Raw genomic sequence first — 20,861 nt, 5'->3', positions numbered from 1 at the left:
GCTAGCAAGTTAGCATGCTAGCATGTTAGCATGCTAGTTAGCATTTTTAGCAAAATTACTAAAAATGATTAGCTAAGTTAGCTAAGGCACATGGTTAGCATAGTTAGCATGCTAGTCAGCATTTTTAGCAAAACTGCTAAAAATGATTAGCTAAGTCACATGGTTAACATAGTTAGCATGCTAGCAAGTTAGCATGCTAGCATGTTAGCATGCTAGTTAACATTTTTAGCGAAATTACTAAAAATGATTAGCTAAGTTAGCTAAGTCACATGGTTAGCATAGTTAGCATGCTAGCATGTTAACATGCTAGTTAGCATTTTTAGCAAAACTGCTAAAAATGATTAGCTAAGTTAGCTAAGTAACATGGTTAGCGTAGTTAGCATGCTAACATGTTAGCATGCTAGTTAGCATTTTTAGCAAAACTGCTAAAAATGATTAGCTAAGTTAGCTAAGTAACATGGTTAGCATAGTTAGCATGCTAACATGTTAGCATGCTAGTTATCATTTTTAACAAAACTGCTAAAAATGATTAGCTAGGTTAACTAAGTAACATGGTTAGCATAGTTAACATGCTAGTTAGCATAGTTAGCATAACTGCTAAAATTATTAGCTAAGTTAGCTAAGTAACATGGTTAACATAGTTAGCATGCTAACATTGTTAGCATAGTTAGCATGTTTAGTAAAACTGCTAGAAAATGTTAGTTAAGTTAGCTAAGTAACATGGTTAGCATGCTAGCACTGCTATAAAACATTAGCTAAGTAGCATGGTTAACAGAATTAAAAATCTTAGCATAACTGCTAGCAAACATTAGAGCCGTTCAAACTTTCAGTTATCGTCAAATATCTACCTATGCACAGCCATTAAACTATTTGAATATCAACATTCATTAAACTGCTAGAAAACGTTAGCTAAGTAGCATGGTTAGCAGGTTAGCATTGCTAGCACTGCTATAAAACATTAGATAAGTAACATGGTTAGCATAGTTAAAAATCTTAGCATAACTGCTAGCGAACATTAGAGCCATTCCAACTTTCAGTTATCGTCAAATATCTACCTATGCACAGCCATTAAACTATTTGAATATCAACATTCATTCAACTTCCAGTCTGTCAACAACTTTTAAACTATTTACCTTCAACTTTTAAACGGTCTACTTTTAAACTATCATTAAACTATCTATTAAACTAGCTGTCTATCAACAACTTTTAAACTATCTACTGTCTATCAACAACTTTTAAACTATCTACATTCAACTTTTAAACAGTCTACTTTTAAACTATCAACTTTTATTAAGCTATGCAACCACCATGTCTATCCTAGCATTACCGTAGTAACCATCTCTTTATTATCTGTTTTAACTATACATGATATTTTACATCACAACTTTAGCATTTTCATGCACTGGTAATTCCTTGGAATTGCATTTCTAGTTCTTATTCTTATTATTCCGCTTACCACTTTTTCCGTACGCTATTTCTCTTGAACAGTTTAACTTAGAAACTTCATTCAAACTTTGTAACGTAGGTATTCAAACGGACAAAGCTGCTATGTATTTTTCATCTTTGTAACTTTTATACTTTTTAAACTATTAAAGAAAAACTTTTTAAAATTCCCCATAGACTTAACATTGCCGATTATGACATCATAATACGGCCATTAAGCAATTAGAATCCTGTGGCAGGTGTTAAGGCCACCTGGATCTCAACTGCCAGTCTCAGGCTTTAAGCATACAAACTGGCCCTATTAAGACTACACATCCTGTTCAACTGCTTCCTCTGCCAAAAACTGTTTCAAAATAAAAGTCCTCACTACAATATTTCACTGTTAAACAAGTTAACCCTTTAAATTACTGAACTTTTTAACTGATTAGCCATTGTAACTGTTACTTGTCATCAACTATGACTCCTACCCACTGTAGCTAGTTAGCATGGTTAGCATAGTTAGCATGCTAGCAAGTTAGCATGCTAGCATGTTAGCATGCTAGTTAGCATTTTTAGCAAAATTACTAAAAATGATTAGCTAAGTTAGCTAAGTCACATGGTTAGCATAGTTAGCATGCTAGCATGTTAGCATGCTAGTTAGCATTTTTAACAAAACTGCTAAAAATGATTAGCTAAGTTAGCTAAGTAACATGGTTAGCATAGTTAGCATGCTAACATGTTAGCATGCTAGTTAGCATTTTTAGCAAAACTGCTAAAAATTATTAGCTAAGTTAGCTAAGTAACATGGTTAGCATAGTTAGCATGCTAACATGTTAGCATGCTAGTTAGCATTTTTAACAAAACTGCTAAAAATGATTAGCTAGGTTAACTAAGTAACATGGTTAGCATAGTTAGCATGCTAATTAGCATAGTTAGCATAACTGCTAAAATGTTTAGCTAAGTTAGCTAAGTAACATGGTTAACATAATTAACATGCTATCATTTCTAACATAGTTAGCATGTTTAGCAAAACTGCTAGAAAATGTTAGTTAAGTTAGCTAAGTACCATGATTAGCATGTTAGCATTGCTAGCACTGCTATAAAACATTAGCTAAGTAACATGGTTAGCAGAATTAAAAATCTTAGCATAACTACTAGCAAACATTAGAGCCGTTCCAACTTTCAGTTATCGTCAAATATCTACCTATACATAGCCATTAAACTATTTGAATATCAACATTCATTCAACTTCCAGTCTGTCAACAACTTTTAAACTATTTACCTTCAACTTTTAAACGGTCTACTTTTAAACTATCATTAAACTATCTATTAAACTAGCTATCAACAACTTTTAAACTATCTACTGTCTATCAACAACTTTTAAACTATCTACATTCAGCTTTTAAACAGTCTACTTTTAAACTATCAACTTTTACTAAGCTATGCAACCACCATGTCTATCCTAGCATCACCGTAGTAACCATCTCTGTATTATCTGTTTTAACTATACATGATATTTTACATTTACATTTACTTTAGCATTTTCATGCACTGGTAATTCCTTGGAATTGCATTTCTAGTTCTTATTATTATTCCGCTTACCACTTTTTCTAGACGCAATTTCTCTTGAACAGTTTAACTTAGAAACTTCATTCAAACTTTGTAACGTAGGTCTTCAAACAGATCGGGTTGCTATCTCTTTTCAACTTTGAAACTTTTATACTTTTTAAACTATTAAAGAAAAACTTTTTAAAAATCCCCATAGACTTAACATTGCCGATTATGACATCATAATACGGCCATTAAGCAATTAGAATCCTATGGCAGGTGTTCAGGCCACCTGGATCTCAACTGCCAGTCTCAGGCTTTAAGCATACAAACTGGCCCTATTAAGACTACACATCCTGTTAAACTGCTTCCTCTGCCAAAAACTGTTTCAAAATAAAAGTCCTCACTACAATATTTCACTGTTAAACAATTTAACCCTTTAAACTACTGAACTTTTTAACTGTTTAGCCATTGTAACTGTTACTTGTCATCAACTATGACTCCTACCCACTGTAGCTAGTTAGCATGGTTAGCATAGTTAGCATGCTAGCAAGTTAGCATGCTAGCATGTTAGCATGCTAGTTAGCATTTTTAGCAAAATTACTAAAAATGATTAGCTAAGTTAGCTAAGTCACATGGTTAGCATAGTTAGCATGCTAGCATGTTAACATGCTAGTTAGCATTTTTAACAAAACTGCTAAAAATGATTAGCTAGGTTAACTAAGTAACATGGTTAGCATAGTTAGCATGCTAGTTAGCATAGTTAGCATAACTGCTAAAATTATTAGCTAAGTTAGCTAAGTAACATGGTTAACATAGTTAGCATGCTAACATTGTTAGCATAGTTAGCATGTTTAGTAAAACTGCTAGAAAATGTTAGTTAAGTTAGCTAAGTAACATGGTTAGCATGCTAGCACTGCTATAAAACATTAGCTAAGTAGCATGGTTAACAGAATTAAAAATCTTAGCATAACTGCTAGCAAACATTAGAGCCGTTCAAACTTTCAGTTATCGTCAAATATCTACCTATGCACAGCCATTAAACTATTTGAATATCAACATTCATTAAACTGCTAGAAAACGTTAGCTAAGTAGCATGGTTAGCAGGTTAGCATTGCTAGCACTGCTATAAAACATTAGCTAAGTAGCATGCTTAACATAGTTAAAAATCTTAGCATAACTGCTAGCGAACTTTAGAGCCATTCCAACTTTCAGTTATCGTCAAATATCTACCTATGCACAGCCATTAAACTATTTGAATATCAACATTCATTCAACTTCCAGTCTGTCAACAACTTTTAAACTATTTACCTTCAACTTTTAAACGGTCTACTTTTTTTTTGTGTACTGTACTTGTTTGCTCATAAGTGATAATCAAACACTCTGATACCCATGCAGAAAAATGATAATAGCCATGACAATGACAGCCCCCCACGAGGTTTCATTCCAACAAATCCGGCCCACTACCTAATATGAGTTTACCAAGGTCTCAGGTCATTCTCACTCTCCCTTGCTAAAGCGCAAAATTGTTCCGCCTGCACAACGATTCATAAGGTATCTCATTTTGTTTACGTAGTTGAGCATCGCTAGTAGTGGACAGCTAATTGTTGTGCTGCTGGTACAATGTCATTCTCCAAGAAAACCAAGTCGGATTACCAAAAAAACAAAGCCAGTTAACAGGAAAAAGAGAGATGAGGGGAAACAGCTGCTAAACTTCTTTCCAAAGAAAGGTGAGCACACACGTAAACACACACGAAATCCCATGGAGTTAAACTGCTTGAATGTCTCCGCAATAGAACTGAGACAACCCATCCACTTCCATCGCCATCTAGGGTTGCCACCTGTCCAGGATTTTCCTGATTGTCCAGGATTTTCATGGTCTGTCCAGGAAAATAAAAATAAAAATCCTGGACACTGAATGTCCCGGATTTTTGTACATGATGCGCAAAATGTGTATTTCAGTTTAATTGAAGCGTGCCTACGTCCATAAACGTATGCACAGCCTTATTGGCTCTACAAAAATGACGTAGCATAACATGGGTGGTGGTGTGTGGGACAAGGAGAGACAGAGAAAGAAAAGTTTATTCCACATAAGCAAAAAAGCAGAACCTAATTATGTATTCCCCCTTTTTTCTCAATACTGCCCCCAGGTGTCCACAACTAAAAACTGTTGAAAATATAACAAAATAATAAAGGTCTGCTATTAAATAAAGCAATTAACTAAACAAATAACTAGAAATTGTCATTCTTACTAATTTTAGCTATACAATTGTCGCTTAGAATGACTGAATGTTTTTATCTTGGGTTAGATGTGCGAAAGGCGCCGTTGCTTACAAACAAAAAGGTCGATTGGATGGTCAAAATGTCCAGGATTTTTGTCAGACACAGGTGGCAACCCTATCTCCATCTCTTTCAAAAAGACTTGGCGCCAGCTTGATACATGCCCTAGTAGGCTACATGCTGATCATAGTGGTTCCTGGAGCAATTTTCCACCTTCCTTTCCTTTCGGTTGTCGTTAGTCTTAACTTTTTTTTTTTTTACTCAGTAACGGATGGGATTTGTACGGAACCCCTAAGGGGACTTGAGCAAAAAGAAAATCTAAAGTTTAGTTTCATGTGCTCACGTGAAACTTTCATGTGCTCACCTGAAACTTTCATGTGCTCATGTGAAAGTTTAATGTGCTCACGTGAAAGTTTCATGCACATGAAAGTTTCATGTGAAAAGGTTTTGCGTGCATACACAAAACTTTCATGTGCTCATGTGAAACTTTCATGTGCGCACATGAAAGTTTCACGTGAGCACATGAAAGTTTCACTTGAGCACATGAAACTAAACTTTAGATTTTTTTTGCTCATGTCCCCTTAGGGGCTACGTAGATTTGTGATGTAGCTAAGTACAATACTTCACTCAAAACGTAATCAAGTAAAAATAAAAGTACCAATTTTAAAAACTACTTAAAAAATACAAAATACACAAAAAAAAAACTACTCAATACAGCAGGGCTTTGAACCGGTTCAAGGAACGAAAACGAAAACCGGGAACTTTTTGTATTTTACAGGGAACAGAAACGAAACCGGAAACGTTATTATTTTGTATGTTCTGGAACAGGAACACTTATTTTAAAATAATGGTAACCGGTTTATACCGGTTTTATTTCGTTCCTCAAAGTTTTCGTTGCCTAATTAACTAAAAAAAAAAAAAAAAAAAGTAATTATTTTCCTGCGCACGTTACCATGACGGCTGAGGTTCACTTCCTGTGTGACATCACATCAGACATTCGCTGACTGAATGGAGAGAGATCGGTGGATTACAAAGTCTCCACTCCACATCTTAAATAAGAGGTAAATTACGATCCATCGTTAATTAAAACGCTCATTCCAAACACAATATCAATAGCTATATTTGTCGACTCCACGTTAATGATGGACTAGCGAACATTAGGCCTACTGGATGGCCTTTCCCCCCGACAGTTGGAATTTGTTGTTGCCCGAGTGGCATAACCACGTGTCTTAATAATGTCGTTACGTTTGTGTGGAAATTTTCTCTTTTAACAATAAACTACACATTTGAAATAATTGTAGGCCTATTTAATTATTATTATTATTAATAATATAATTATTATTATGTAATAATGGTTGTAATATTATTACATTTGGTTTAAGCTGGATGAGAAAGATGTGACATAATTCTATAGCATTAAACAGCTGACAGGAACGAAATTAACCGTTCCGGGAACAGTATTTTTTTGTTCTAACCGGTTCGGGAACATCAATTTATTGGTGGAACTCATAACCGGAAACGTTATAATTTCGTTTCTGTTCGGAACGAACCGATTGGGGAAAAAAATCGGTTCAAAGCCCTGCAATACAGTAACGTGAGTAAATGTAATTAGTTACTTTCCACCTCTGGCTATTTAATGAGGTTTGTAGGAGTTGGGGTTTGGCAAGGAAGTACCATCCCCAAACAAACAGAGAGAGTAGGCTAAATCACACTTTTAAGTGCATGGTGAAAACCACCATAAACACTGGGACAAGCACCTGCACTACTTCTGCTTTGCCATTAACTCTGCCGTGCAGGAGTCCACAGGATTCACTCCTGCAGAAGTTAATCTCTGTAGACCACTTTGCGGGCCCCTTGATGGACTCATACAACCGGATCTCCCACCAGACTATCCTGGATATGAAAATGTAAAACATCTGAGTGACTTAAAATAGCTTGTCAGGGAAAACCTGGATAAAGCTCGGAAGAGACAGAACAGGAACTATGACAAGAACTGGCATCAAGTTGAGTTTAACATGGATGATAGGGTGTGGCTAAAAGCACATCCATATTCCAGAGCAGATACAAATTCACTAAACACAGACACATTTCCCCTATTTCCCCTAACATGCTCCAGCTCGGTGCTGTAAAGATGTAAGCAATGCCATTTTTTTCACTCAGAGTTAAGCATACCTGTGTGTGAACAAATGTCCTCACTTATCAGAACATAGATAATTTAACTTGCTGCACTTGTGTTCTTCCAGGTGGAGGAGCAGAATGTTCCCGAGATCCACGTTCTCAGTGACAACGCCATCAACAGTGAGAACGACATCGACAGTGACAGTGACAGGACAATCATTCCAGAGTTGTAACCTACATTACGAATACATAAAAATGTTTAAGGCTGTGCTCTGCATGTTTAAGCATGCGATCTGCATGGATTGTTTGGCTACTGCCATTTTAAATTGCATTTTTATTAAAACTCCTTAAGAAGGGACTAGAATAGAATATGACAAACACAAGACCAAGAGACGTTGCAACTTAGGTCACCGAAACCTGGTCCTGGGCACGTAACTTTTGGTCACAAAAAAGATGTAGTCACAACGTAAAGGCGATTCACAAGATGACATATCCATCATGTTATTCCATGACGTAACCAAGACCAAGGCGGTACGTAACCACCACGTAACCACAGCGTAACTGTGTTTGGTGGGCAGTTTTTCGTCAGCCCCGATTAGGTTAGTGACTTGCCCTTTCCAAATTGGGATCTGCTCATGGACTACTGAGACGTAGGCCACGGGTTTTCATCTCCTTTCATTATTTGCTGTTTCGGGCACCGCCATCACGCTATCCGGCAAAATATTCTTTGTCACCGGTATTTACCGACTTACGGCTCCCATTGACTTCCATTCAACACATCAAAACAAAACATCAATTATGTGCTCAAACTAATGCCACTGACTTATGCCAGCAACCATTTCACTTTGATAATAAACTACATTTTGGAACAACATATACAGCAGGAATAACAGAATTTGGCTTAACAGCATAACTCTCAAAAAGAATTTCAAGTTTTTGCCTGAAATTGCACTGTGCCTATTTACAAGGGCATTGTTCCCACCTTTTCTGGGGCCTACCATCAAATGTTGGACCTCTATAGAAAGCTGAGAACCTCTAGTTTTCATAGGAAACAGTCAAAATAAATGTGTGATGTACTCACAAAGAGTTACAGAGGCTAGAATATAGTTTTTTTCTTTCTGCCAGATTACAAGCATCTCTGAACTGACCACATTTCAGCCCTCTAGGTCTCTTGATATCCCTTAGAAACACAACTGAGCCCTATCACCAGGTCTTGTGAAGTTGTGTGCAAAAGTAGATCAATATAGAATGAAAATATGAGTGCTTTAGACTATTATTTGCCAAGGTATGCCCATGCGTTTTGTAAAATGCCTATGGATACTCCCCATAGGACTTTTTGTTATCCAAAATGCGTACTGACAATCAAATGCTTACTGCACATGAACCCCTTTGTGTAGAAGCATAATCCTGGTCTCAAATGAAAGGTAACACTTTGAGGTTTCATGCTTGTATTTGGATTATACTTCAGGGGTTCTGATATGGAATGACTACACTAAATATGGAATGATTACAAAAATGTCTCTATTTTTGCATTTACTTTGTTGGTTCAATGAGTGTGTATAAGATAGACTATACATCTGTACAACTAATATTGGATAACACAACATGAAGATTCAATTTCTATGGATTCTTGTGAATATTTCAGTACCCAATATGTTGCATCTACTTATTGTGCTGCAGCTACACTGCAGCCAGAAGTCAGGGTAGCACCAAAAGCGGAAGGGGGGGAGGGGGGCATTTTGGATCAAATTGAATTGAGACATAATAAGATTAATCTAAGAATGTAAAGCACTATACAGATTGTACGTGAAAAAAGTTGTCATTTTTGGATTCCCAAGAGTCAAAGCTTTGAAATGGTGTATAACATTACTATGCTACATAGCAATATGGTGCATACAATTGATTTAGAATGTTGGGGGGAGGTGGGGGAGGGGGGTAACCGTCCCGCCGGCGGGCAGTGAGGAGAAATTTTATGCAAAGTGTCAATCCCTAAGACTGTGCCCATTGCCCAAATTTATGGTCGTTTAATGTCGAATGTCAGAGTCTGCCTTAAAGGCACACTATGCAGGTTTTTTTTAGCTTAATATGCAAGTTTTTTAGCTTAATTTACCTTCATTTAACAGCTTCAGAGTCATTGAAATGGTTATATGACTTTTTTCGGGTTGAATGGTAGCCGTCTCGCTTCCCCCTAGCGCGGGTGAGTGGAAAAAACACCCTTGCAACTGTGGGCCGGTGGGCCGACGGCCTCAGTGTCAGGAAGTATAACGAATTGCTTTACTGCATTCAAATACACATACACGCCAGGCACCGGCTAGAAAAAGGTAGCGATGGAGTGTCTCAGACATTCATCATGACAGAGCCAGCGAAAAAGAAGCAAAAACCGAGAAAACAGTAAGGAAATTGCCAATACTGCATAGTTTACCTTTAATGATACACCACAATTTATAAGTTTCAAAAGAAAAACACAATATATCAGATGGATTACACGAATAATTGACAAGGAAGTAAAAGATTATTCAACGGTTGCTTCTTTTCTAATAAATATAATGGGATACATTACATATTTCAGGCCACCAGATGGCGGCATGGCACTGCACTTCAGGCCTTTTTTGGATGTAAAAGCAAGCAGTGAAAGGGCGTCATCTGGTGGCCGTGCAGCGCAATAGCGCCATGAAATATTTAATTGAACAGGAAATTACGGTAGAATCTTGTTTCTTGTTTCGAATACTAATTATTTGTGTAATCCCTATGTGTTTTTCTTTTTAAACTTTGTGATGTAATATAAAGGTACACTCTCAATCCAGCCGCTGAGTAAAATGTGGTCCAACACAGCATTGGGTTATCTTAACCAAGCAAATTGGGTTACTAAATTTAACCCAACAACTGGGTTGACATTTAACCAATATGTTGGGTTATGTTGACACAACTGTTTAGTTAAAGTTACGTAACGTTTGGGTTATGTAACCAAATCCCCCCAAAACTACTGGTTGATTTTTAAAATACTCTGCTTGTACAAACTTGTAATAACTCAAAGTTTGTATTTACTTACTTGAAAGTCACACCTTCTGTTAACAGCTTTAGGCCTGATATAGACAGTCTATATTAAATGTCCATCAAAAGCCATGCAATGAAATAAAACAGTTAAACATAATTATTTATTTGATAGTTTTCTTTATTTTTGAATAGATAGCCTAGTATAAAATGCATGTGATACTTCTAAGCTAAAAGGCAGGCAGATTCCAAAGTCCGTTTTGGGGGTCAGTCCTGTCAATCAAAGAAAAAAAGAGTGCATTTTAATCACAGTTAGCCTACAAAACTTTATATCAAGACGTGCATGAACCATTACCAGTGAATGATGTTGACAGACATAAAAATCCACCAGGAGACAAATTATTAGTGCAACACACTCGGAAACCATGACCACCTTATGGAGTTGTTTTAAACATAATACCGGTAATACAAAACGTGCGTTTATGTCAGATGAGCTTGATAACACTAGCAGGTAACATTACCATTAATGTAAGCCTAACATTAGGCTGACAGTCAGCAGTGCTAACGTTAGCTAGCTATGTTAACACATTCTTAGTGAATCCAAGTTAATGTTACCACCAAGAACCACCCAGTAAGTTACATGGCTATAATATGAGGCTACCCTGAATGATTTAATAAGATGTTGTTTGGCATGATTATTATCGTAAGTTACGTGTGTTGTGAAGAGACTACTTCGACTGTGTTAGCTAGTTGACAAACGTTAGCCACGAAGCATATTTAATTAGCATAAAGTTTCCAAGTCTGCTAACGTTACCTACCAGCTGCTGGTATGCTAATTGTAGTTCGTTGTAAAAGTTTGTTTTGTTTCTGTTCAGCAGTTCCTACCCAGTGAATACAGAAATATGTTTTATGAGTCTGTCTTTGTGTAGATTTAACATTAACAGTAGCTAATATTAGCTGGAATGAATGACACCTGCTAACCTGCTTGAAGCTGAACGAAATGGCAGGCAGAATATTCCTTGATATCACGAAGGGTATGTCTCTGGGTGGACTTTTAAAATCCGTCTGGATAAAAATAAATAAATAAAAGCAGATACATACCTTCCGAAATCACCTGATTTCCATTGCATGTTGACAGCTGCTGGACTGGACGGTTGAAAGAATATGCCTGCCTGCCGATTTTTTTCTCTCAACCTTCAAATAACTATGCAGCTGTGTTGAAGTCACCCTGGTGCTGGGTAGTGTACTCCACGTCAGGTGGGGGACAGGGGGGAGCACAGCCCTAAACTATCAACCCAGCAGTGATAAACTATCAACCCAGCAAGCTGGGTTACAGAAATGACCCAATAGGAGTAAAAACAACCAAACAAAACAACCCAACAGCCTCAACCCAGCGTTTGGGTTGAAAAAATAACCCAGCATTTTTTAGAGTGTATGTTTTTGAGTGTAATTACTCTGACAAAGAACTCCCTGTCACACAGTGGCAATTTTCTTCCTTCCGAGATTTCTCCACGTTGCTTGAGCCAAATTCTGTTCTTCTTGCTGTATATATGTTGTACCAAAATGTAGTTTATTATCAAAGTGAAATGGTTGCTAGCATCAGCGGCGTTAGTTTGAGCACATTAAGTACCGGTATTGTTTACATGTGTAAGCTAAATCGGTAATAGCGGTGACCAAATAATATTTTGCCGGATAGCGTGATGCGGTGTTTTGGGAGAAGCCTCTGGCTGCAGCCTGCGGGACGGGGCGGGGACATCCACATCCACATCCAAGTGCGACGTCACATTTGTTCTGCGCATGTGTGGAACTTCTCGCGAGCGCTTTTGATATTATTGGCGCTATCAGAGCACTATCAGAGAATGTCTAATAAGGGGAGAACTGCCACTCTCGGAAAACTTCCGGTTTCTGAACTGGTTGCAGTTCCTTCTGTGGTTCCACATGAGGGCGCTCGTCCACGAGTGCAGAATGCATGGAGGTCTATGGAGCTGTACCCCTCAAAATCCACTTTTCTCGGGATATAATTTTTTTTCAAGTAATTTGAGTATTGTATTCGAAAGGGGAGGCAAAGAAAATACACTTGGTTGAGTTTTATATTTTTTAAAGTCACTTAATTGTTCTAAAAAGCCTTTCAAATGTGTCAATGATGTCATTCATTAGCACAATGCTAGCGTGTTATGTGCAACAACGACCCAACCTGTAAGAAATCAAAAGGACATAAGTACTCGTTCATTCAACTTTTGACCTATAACCCATGTTGAAGTTATACAAACTACAATCAAATCTGAGATTTGTCAATGACAATCAGGTGAAAGAGACAAATTTAGCCGTCTAGCTCCATTGACTCCCATTTATTCTGCACTCATGGCGATCGCCCCCAGTGGAACTCTGGTGGAACTGCATCCAAAAATCGGTACAATGGGACTTAATACGGAGTGGCAAGGCTCTCCGTAGACGGGCTCTGGCACTATCCAGTCATTACTTTTCGCGAATGTATTCACGAAGACCGCTATTTTGTCATGTCGCACCCGTCACACTTTCGGGGTAATCTGGAGACAAACCAATTTCTTGTCGAAGGGGTTTACATTTGCCCATGTTGTTCCTTTGAAAGTGTACTACAGTACAATTTTGAGAATCATATACAAAATCATCGGAAGCATGCAGTTCTTCATAAAGGTAGGCAGTGTCGAGCAGTAACAGTTAACGTTACTTGTAACGTTAATCTAGTAAGTAACTTTTATCAGTAGCTTGGTGGTAGTTTAACTATTCCCTTAATCAAATACATTTTCAGTAGCTTAACTCCTTTCTTGTTTATAAAGCTTAACTCCTTTCTTGTTTATAAAGCTGGGACACACAAATTACAATTTTCTGGGGTAGCCTATTTCTGTGACTAAACACAGCGCAGCCGTTTGTATAGGCTACTTAAACTAGTTGGCCTGTTGAATTAAAACTTCTTATTAAATCCGATTCAATCCATGTTTGATATTATGTTAGATTAGCTGCTACATTCAACTTTATGTTTATTTGAATGTTATATCATCCAATGGTAGCCTAATTTGTTTAATGTTTAATGCCCGCGAAATCGTGAGCGATCGGCTCCTCTCGTGAGGTTATAGAATATTCAGAGAGCTCACGATTTCGCGGGCATTAAACATTAAACAAATTACTATTGGATGTTATATAAAAAACACATAAAACAGAGAACAAACACATCCGATTGGTCCATACAGTGTACACCTAGACGGTATTTACATCTGTGCCAGATCCGTTTAGATTCAGATTCAGATTTGCGCAGCAGTCACACTCTATGCAGACCTGGACCCACTCGTATGAAGCTTCTGACTGTGACAGTCCTGCAATTCATAGATGGAGCGCTGGATCCGACGATCAGAATGGCTTTTGAGTTGAAAGGTAAGAGCTAGATTCCAGCTAGCTGTAATTCTAGGGATATAACATAGTCGCGTTAATCTTATTTCAATCAATATGCCTATTACAATCAATAGAGATAATCCCATATGGTGCAGTGGTGTAGGCTAGTCTAGTCTAGTTAGCTGTGATCAGCCCCACATGTTAATGAATACCCTTGCCTATTTTATTCTCCTGAGATGGTGATGCTTTTTAAGTGGGTATACTTAAGTCCTGCGTATCACGTAGACTACACCTCCGCATCAGTGTGAGCTGTAGGGTTGAAACATGTTCCTGTTGACTGACATAACTGCCTACATTAATAGCAACATCTGTGTTTGTGGATGCTGTGTATACAAAATAAAACATATTTCATACTAAAGTGACTGTTGTCTTGCTATGCATGCAAAATAGTTTATCTGATTATTTTAAATGTATAGACTTAATAACGTAATTGTAAATATGTCCTTTTTAATGTTACATGTAGTTATACTCTCTTTCAAGGGATTATTACGTCCTAATAACAAATTCGGACGTCTGCAGTGTATTCTCCACATGTAGTCTACATATTAATCATGAACCTATTACTTCAATAATTGTATTATCTAAAGCACTACTTGGCATTAACCACACATGTAATGTGCAATGGCGTGCTGAAGCGACACTGGTGACCGCTGCTAGCGCCTTGCAACAATAACAAATGAGTTAGCATTACCTCCCACGTCCAAATACAAGTAGTTTTACGTCAGTACCATATCCAAAAGTCTCTGTATTATACACATATATAGTCTTCAACATCAACGCACTATAACCCTTTCGTGCCCGTGCCAACATTCCATTTTTGGTGCTGGATGACCTCCTTACACAAAAAACCTTATTTCTTGAGTATAATACATGCCATCAATGGGATATACATACCATTGTAATCAGAAGGGTCAGATCTATCAAATTATGTAAAATACATATGGTAATGAACAGTCTTTGAAAATCCTCTCCAAATGTATACGGAAATTCGTTAAATTCATTTTTATGTGAATGAAATTCAATTTTATCATATTTCTATACAAGATAAAGAAAAATATAGAGTGTATGACATGTTCAGCAAGTTGGAAAGAAAAAGAATTCCCAGTGAGGTTCCTTCTGCCGTCCTGAAGACCGGGGGCTTCCCACAAAATCTTCTGCCAGAAGAGGTAGTTTGTGAGGAATGTTGCATACCTCTCAGTGAGCCAGTGCGCATCACAGCGAAAGCTAAAATTCTCACCATCACCGATGTGTTGGAGGGTAAATATGCCTTTCTTTTACACAGATAAACATAGGCCTAAACTCTTGAACATACAATATAGAAAAAGACTGATGACATTGATAATTTTCTGTGTTGTGGCTGACATGACTACTTTTCACTTGGTTTCGTTAGGGATTTCGACTTACAGGAGGAACTGCCACAGGTGTGGCATGGTGTATCGCTATCAGGAATGGTCAGATGGGCTGCACAATTTTGACGACCACATCCTGATGTCCCTGCAGCTGTGTATATTCCTAAGAAACACCCTCCAGGTACCTCCAGCAGTTTTATTTTATTACAGCAATCATAAAATCTTGTATTATATTTATATACTTATATTATATATTACTTTTTCTGCTCTAAGTGCATGTGATGTCTGTATGCTACTGAGACCTTGAATTTCCCCTTGGGGATCAATAATCTATCTATCTATCTATCTATCTATCTATCTATCTATTCCAATGAAGACAAGTTTGCAAACTGATTTTGAATGTTGCTTCTATATTACCAGAGTCATCAGGCAGTGGGGAGTGCTGTAGAGGTACTGGAGGCTACATGTGGGAAGCGGTTCCCTGCAAGACAGCGTGTGCTACAGGGCTACCTGAGTTTTGAGGCCCTGAGCGATCACAAGTACACATTTTCATGTGTATCCTGTGGCCACCACCCGGCTGTGGTGGTAATGGACCTCCACAAAAAGGGAGTATTTAGTATGCCTGGTAAGTTGGTATTCACAATAATGCCAATTCTGCAATGCAGCAAATGTCCTACTTACATGTCACAGACAGCAGTTCAGATGTCATGTTATTTCTCTTAGTAAGCAGCATTGAGGACCCACCGCCTGACTATGGGGGCGAAGTTAACATCGAGCAATTTTGGCACAAGATTTCTTTGGAAATCATCAGCCGTGGACTTATCCCAAGTAAGGATTTACGTAGTGATGTAAATGAAAAAACATAGCAAATGTAAAGATTCAATCATTTCTAGTTCTGTTCACTTGACTCTCATTAGGCAACAGGAGCAACCCATTTGTTGTACCGCCCTCTTACCACAACTGGGCTCCCTGGGTTGGCCCACATACCAGGGCCTCTGACATGGTATTAAATACGGAATACAGAAAGGTGTTGCCTGTCAGTCAGCTCTCCCATGCCCAAGACTCGCAACAGGAATTTGATGTGACAGAGGAGCGACTGACTGATGAACTTTTAAAGCTGAAGGTAATCGCAAGGTCTACCATTGCAAAGCTGTGTTTTTTTGTTATTTCTCTTCAATCTTGTCAAAGTGCCCAATCTTTCCTCAGATGGATGCTGTACGTGCTCTCTGCCAGAGATGTGGGGTTGACTCTAGGGGGTCGAGGATGGACCTGGTCACTCGCCTCCAACAGCAGATGCAGTCAAGGGCAACCTATGACAAAGCGTTTTCGCAAATCTGGGGAGCATCTGGTAGGTTGGTGCCATTATCACATTGACAACATACAACTGATAGGATTACATCATAGGGATAGCACTGACGTACAGGCAGAGCTTCTGTGATGTGGCTAATTGGGTAAAGGCACACTTGTCCTTTCAATCAGAAGACAGAGAGAATTGGTTTAGAGGCCTTTGTAGCCACCTATGTGTAGCCTGTGGTATTTGAATGATGCATTTCTGTTTGGCTTTTACACCGCCTTCCTCAACATGTATAATGTATTTGATTTTGTTTTGTAAGGTGGATGGGCTGTGGTTACCTGCCCTTGTGCTGTGGTCTACGGAATTAAATTTAATTTAAGGGCAGAGAGCCCGCGAGACTACGCGGACATTCTTCTCTCTATGAAACACCTTCCAAACATCAGCCTGTATGACTTTGCCAGGGGGCTGGCAGCTCATACAAATGGAAGGCAGCCCCAAACTTTTAAGCCTCATGATGGCAGACTGCTAGAGCCAACAGAAGAGCATTTGGAGGCAGCACAAGGTGGTAGTGCACAGGTCAGCCTTCCATGGCTGCTCACAAAAAAGACTGTTTGTGATCCTAATGGACATCCGGTCACAGGATCTGCGGAGCACTATGTTCTGTATGACAGATTCCATGAGAACAACACCAAGGACCCCAAAGATGCCCTCAGGAAGGTGGAGCTGGTGCCTGAACTGCGAGGCTGGGTTAATAGTCAATGTGCCGAGCAGCTGTTCGCAGGGATGCGCAAAAACAACTTTTTTTTAAATATGATGACACCTTCTAATCATGTGTTTTTGATGAGGAACATTATCAATAATTACAACACAAGAAGAAATATAATCAAAATTGATGGCATGAAAAAAAACTTTGGAGGAGTGGACATCATAATTGATAGTAATGGGCAGACAGTAATTGGTAAGTGTATTGACTCAATTAGACAGTTTAAGTAATGTTAACTCCAGCATTTTCGCTTTTTTGACCTTACACTTTTACATTACTGTAATAACATCACCACCTGCAGCTCCCACAGACATAACAGGCCCACCATCTAGCCCCACCGGCTCACCTGCAAGCCCACCATCTAGCCCCACCGGCTCACCTGCAGGCCCACCATCTAGCCCCACCGGCTCACCTGCAGGCCCACCATCTAGCCCCACCGGCTCACCTGCAGGCCCACCATCTAGCCCCACAGCCCCACTAGCAGCTCCTGCAGATCTGTCAGTGTGTGGGCTAAACTGTTATGGACTGCCTCATTTGAAACACCTCTTTCCAACAACAGAAGTACAGGTACATCCAATTGCAGTACATGTACATAGTTCTTAAAATATCCCCTGTAGTCATCAATATACATGATGCATTTGTTTTATAATGTTGAGGTTTATAGCCATTGTATATTTTACTTTAAAGGTTGGTTGGATCTGCCTCTGGAGTTGCGATCATTATGGGAGAACCATAACGCAATTGAAGCAACTGTAAGTACAGTATGACTGTAGTAATGGATTCTTATGTGTTGTATATGTATTATATGTGTCTTGTAATATTTTGTCTTACTTGTCCCGAGTCGTACTTACATATATATTCCCTTTCACGTCTTTCTTTAGATTGTCGACATGTGCTTGCAAGTTGTTTGTGATATGGGGAGGTTGAAGGTATGTGGAACCATTTGATGAGGATTAAATCAAACACTATGAAGGGTATTTTATGATCACCCAGTCTAATCACCTTTTACTTGGTAGGGGAAGGATGTGTATGCAGTCAGTGCACCACATGATGCATCTACCAGCATGCTTGTAAGTCAATTGGTAATGTTCCAATAACTAATAATTTGTTTGACTAAACAGTGTTACTGTGGAAAGTGGATTATTGTTCATATTTGCTTGGACAACTACAGGGAGATGGAGCATCAAAAGACATACTCATTTTTCCAATATGGAAACAAGGACACTGGTCCCTATGTGTAAGTAATGCGCTCACGCACACGCACATGCACACACACACAAACTAACTGGTATGGACTGCCTCAACACTTTGTAATTCACAGCTTCTGATGCCCAAGCTTTGCTGGATGTATCTGCTAGACTCGGCTGACCCTACTGGTTCTGGGGATGAGCAGACTTTAGCTGTATTCAGGTTTAATAAAGGAGATATTGGAACTGTTCAATGTTCCATCTTATGTTCCACCAGAGCAAGTGAGTGGAGCTGATGCTTCAGACTCGTGGTGTGAGCCGTATCGGAGCAAAATTGGAGTGGTATCAGGCGGCCGCTCTGGTCTCTAAATTAAAAAGCGCTCCGCGCTCCAAAAAAATTCCATCTGCTCCGCTCCTCGCTAGCTCGCGCACCGCTCACTAGCTCTGTGTTCCACATACTGTTCAAAGGAGGTTAAACCTTCACGTTCTGAAGGTCTGTTCTCATGTTCTTTGTTTTTTTTTTCTTTCTTGTCAAAGTCAAAGACAGTAACCAAAACATTTCACAATGTAAAGCAGAGTATAGAAGGCCCCACAAACCATTTGAGAGTAAAGGTCTCTCCAAAATGGAAATGTAAGTCAAAATCAGTTCTGCATGAATTAGCAATCCTGCATTTGCCGAACAAACTACTGTGCTACCATTGATCATTTGGTTGTTGTCTATGGCCTCTGTGAGTGGTGTCCAAGTGTTAAATGAATCATGAAGAAAAATCCCAAATTTTATCTTAAGGACATGCTGGGACTTTGGGGCAATTTACATTATGTACACTTGATGTGTCAAGCCTAGGTTACTCAACCATATTGTGACTGATGTAATTGGCATTTTAATTGGCTGTGTCATTCATACTCTTACTGCTAACCCTAAGCTGTGTAGTGAGTGCATGAGCACCATTAGTTATGGCTGTCGTGCATCATTCAGGTAAGCGCTATACATTGGCAGTGGTGGTTAGTAAGGTCCCTCATTGTACACCATTCTCACAAAAGTTCAGTTCGAGCTCAGCCCCCCCCCCCCCCCCCTTTTTTTATATTAAGTTCTCTCTTTGTCTAAACACCTAAATATTGTTCTACCTTACATCCTCAGCTCCATAGCAACAGGGCTAGTGAATGGCCACTGGAAACTTATAAAAAACAAGGTATGCAGTAAGGCTGCAGTAACTGTCTTTACATACCTTTCATTCAGGCTTTATGGAGTGGCAAAGAAATTGTATTTCTCAATTTGCAGAATGTTCCAGGCCAGACTGAGCCAGATGACTGTGGCATCTTCATGCTTATGGTCAGTTATTTATGTGCAGACTGTGTGTGTGTGTGTGTTTCGTAGATCTGTGTGTCTGAAATTTTTTTACCAATTCTCTTTTCTAAATTGATTTCTCCATTTCACAGTATGCCCTCTATAGGACATTTGATTGGACATTTGACTTCACACAGGTAATGACATAAACATCTGGCTGTTATTTTGATATACATTTAGGCTATAATGTGAAGCTGTTTTTTCTCAATTTATTAGATGGACATCCCTTGGTTAAGGAGGTGGTGGTGCCTGGTCTTGGTAAACCACATGACCCTTTATTCAAGGTATGCATATGTAGCAATTGAATGAGAAGGTTTATGAATGACAAGACTAATTAATTCTAACGCATTGTATTTAATTCTATTTAGTCCGAGCATCACAAACGCACCTGTCCAGTGTGTCTCCATTGAACAGGTGTTTATATCTTCACTAACCATACAATCTGGACGACAATGACCCATACAAAGTTGTTGTCTATTCTATTATTTTTTTTCATTGTAATTCTACGTTGTGTCTCAACTCAAGTGTCAAAGTGAACTTGCGTCTCTTATGAACATTGTTGGTCTCAATTTTAGAGAGAAGAGAGTTTGCAGGAATTTCATCACTTCAATGAAGACTATGATGACATTACAGAAGTAAGGGGTTATTTATTGCTCATTAAGCATTAATCAGGTCAACACAGATCCTTAATTAATAACAGGAGAGAGTGCTGAAACCCACCAACCCGCCACCACACACCGAGTCACTCTCTTAGACACACTAGATCTATGATGTTTGAACCATCCAATCTGGATGACAATGACCCTAACAATGTTGTTGTCTATTCGATTTAGTTTTTAATTTTTACTCTACGTTGTATCTTAACTAACCTCAAGTATGAACGTCATCTAACGTCTTTGGGACTCTTATGAACAATGTCTGTCTCAATTTTAGAGAGAAGAGTGTTTGCGAGAAATTCAGGAGATGAATAAAGACTATCAGGACACTGAATTGGTAAGGATTATAGGTTACACATTAAACATCAGGTCAACACAGATCCTTAATTAATGAGACCGCTGCAACACAGGACCCCCCCCCCCCACACACACACACACACACACACACACCACCACCACCATACCCAGTCTCTTGCATAGAT

At 38.7% G+C, this 20,861-nt stretch overlaps 1 long non-coding RNA gene across 1 annotated transcript; it reads left to right on the top strand.

Moving 5' to 3' along the window:
• The first annotated feature begins 17,893 nt into the window (after positions 1-17,893).
• On the top strand, positions 17,894-19,855 carry LOC143135184 (uncharacterized). Its single transcript, XR_012988839.1, has 7 exons — positions 17,894-17,943; positions 18,073-18,120; positions 18,208-18,261; positions 18,363-18,428; positions 19,517-19,568; positions 19,658-19,708; positions 19,816-19,855. It is a non-coding gene; the product is annotated as an uncharacterized LOC143135184 (long non-coding RNA).
• The last annotated feature ends 1,006 nt before the right edge of the window (positions 19,856-20,861 follow it).

This window comes from Alosa pseudoharengus, unplaced genomic scaffold (assembly GCF_046254945.1).
Source record: "Alosa pseudoharengus isolate Yale_2024_CS ecotype anadromous, Long Island Sound unplaced genomic scaffold, YU_APseudo_1.1 YU_APseudo_1.1_scf_2, whole genome shotgun sequence".
NCBI classification, from domain to species: Eukaryota; Metazoa; Chordata; class Actinopteri; order Clupeiformes; family Clupeidae; genus Alosa; species Alosa pseudoharengus.
Note: the sequence above shows the minus strand (reverse complement) of the source record. Positions and strands in the feature narration are given on the sequence as shown.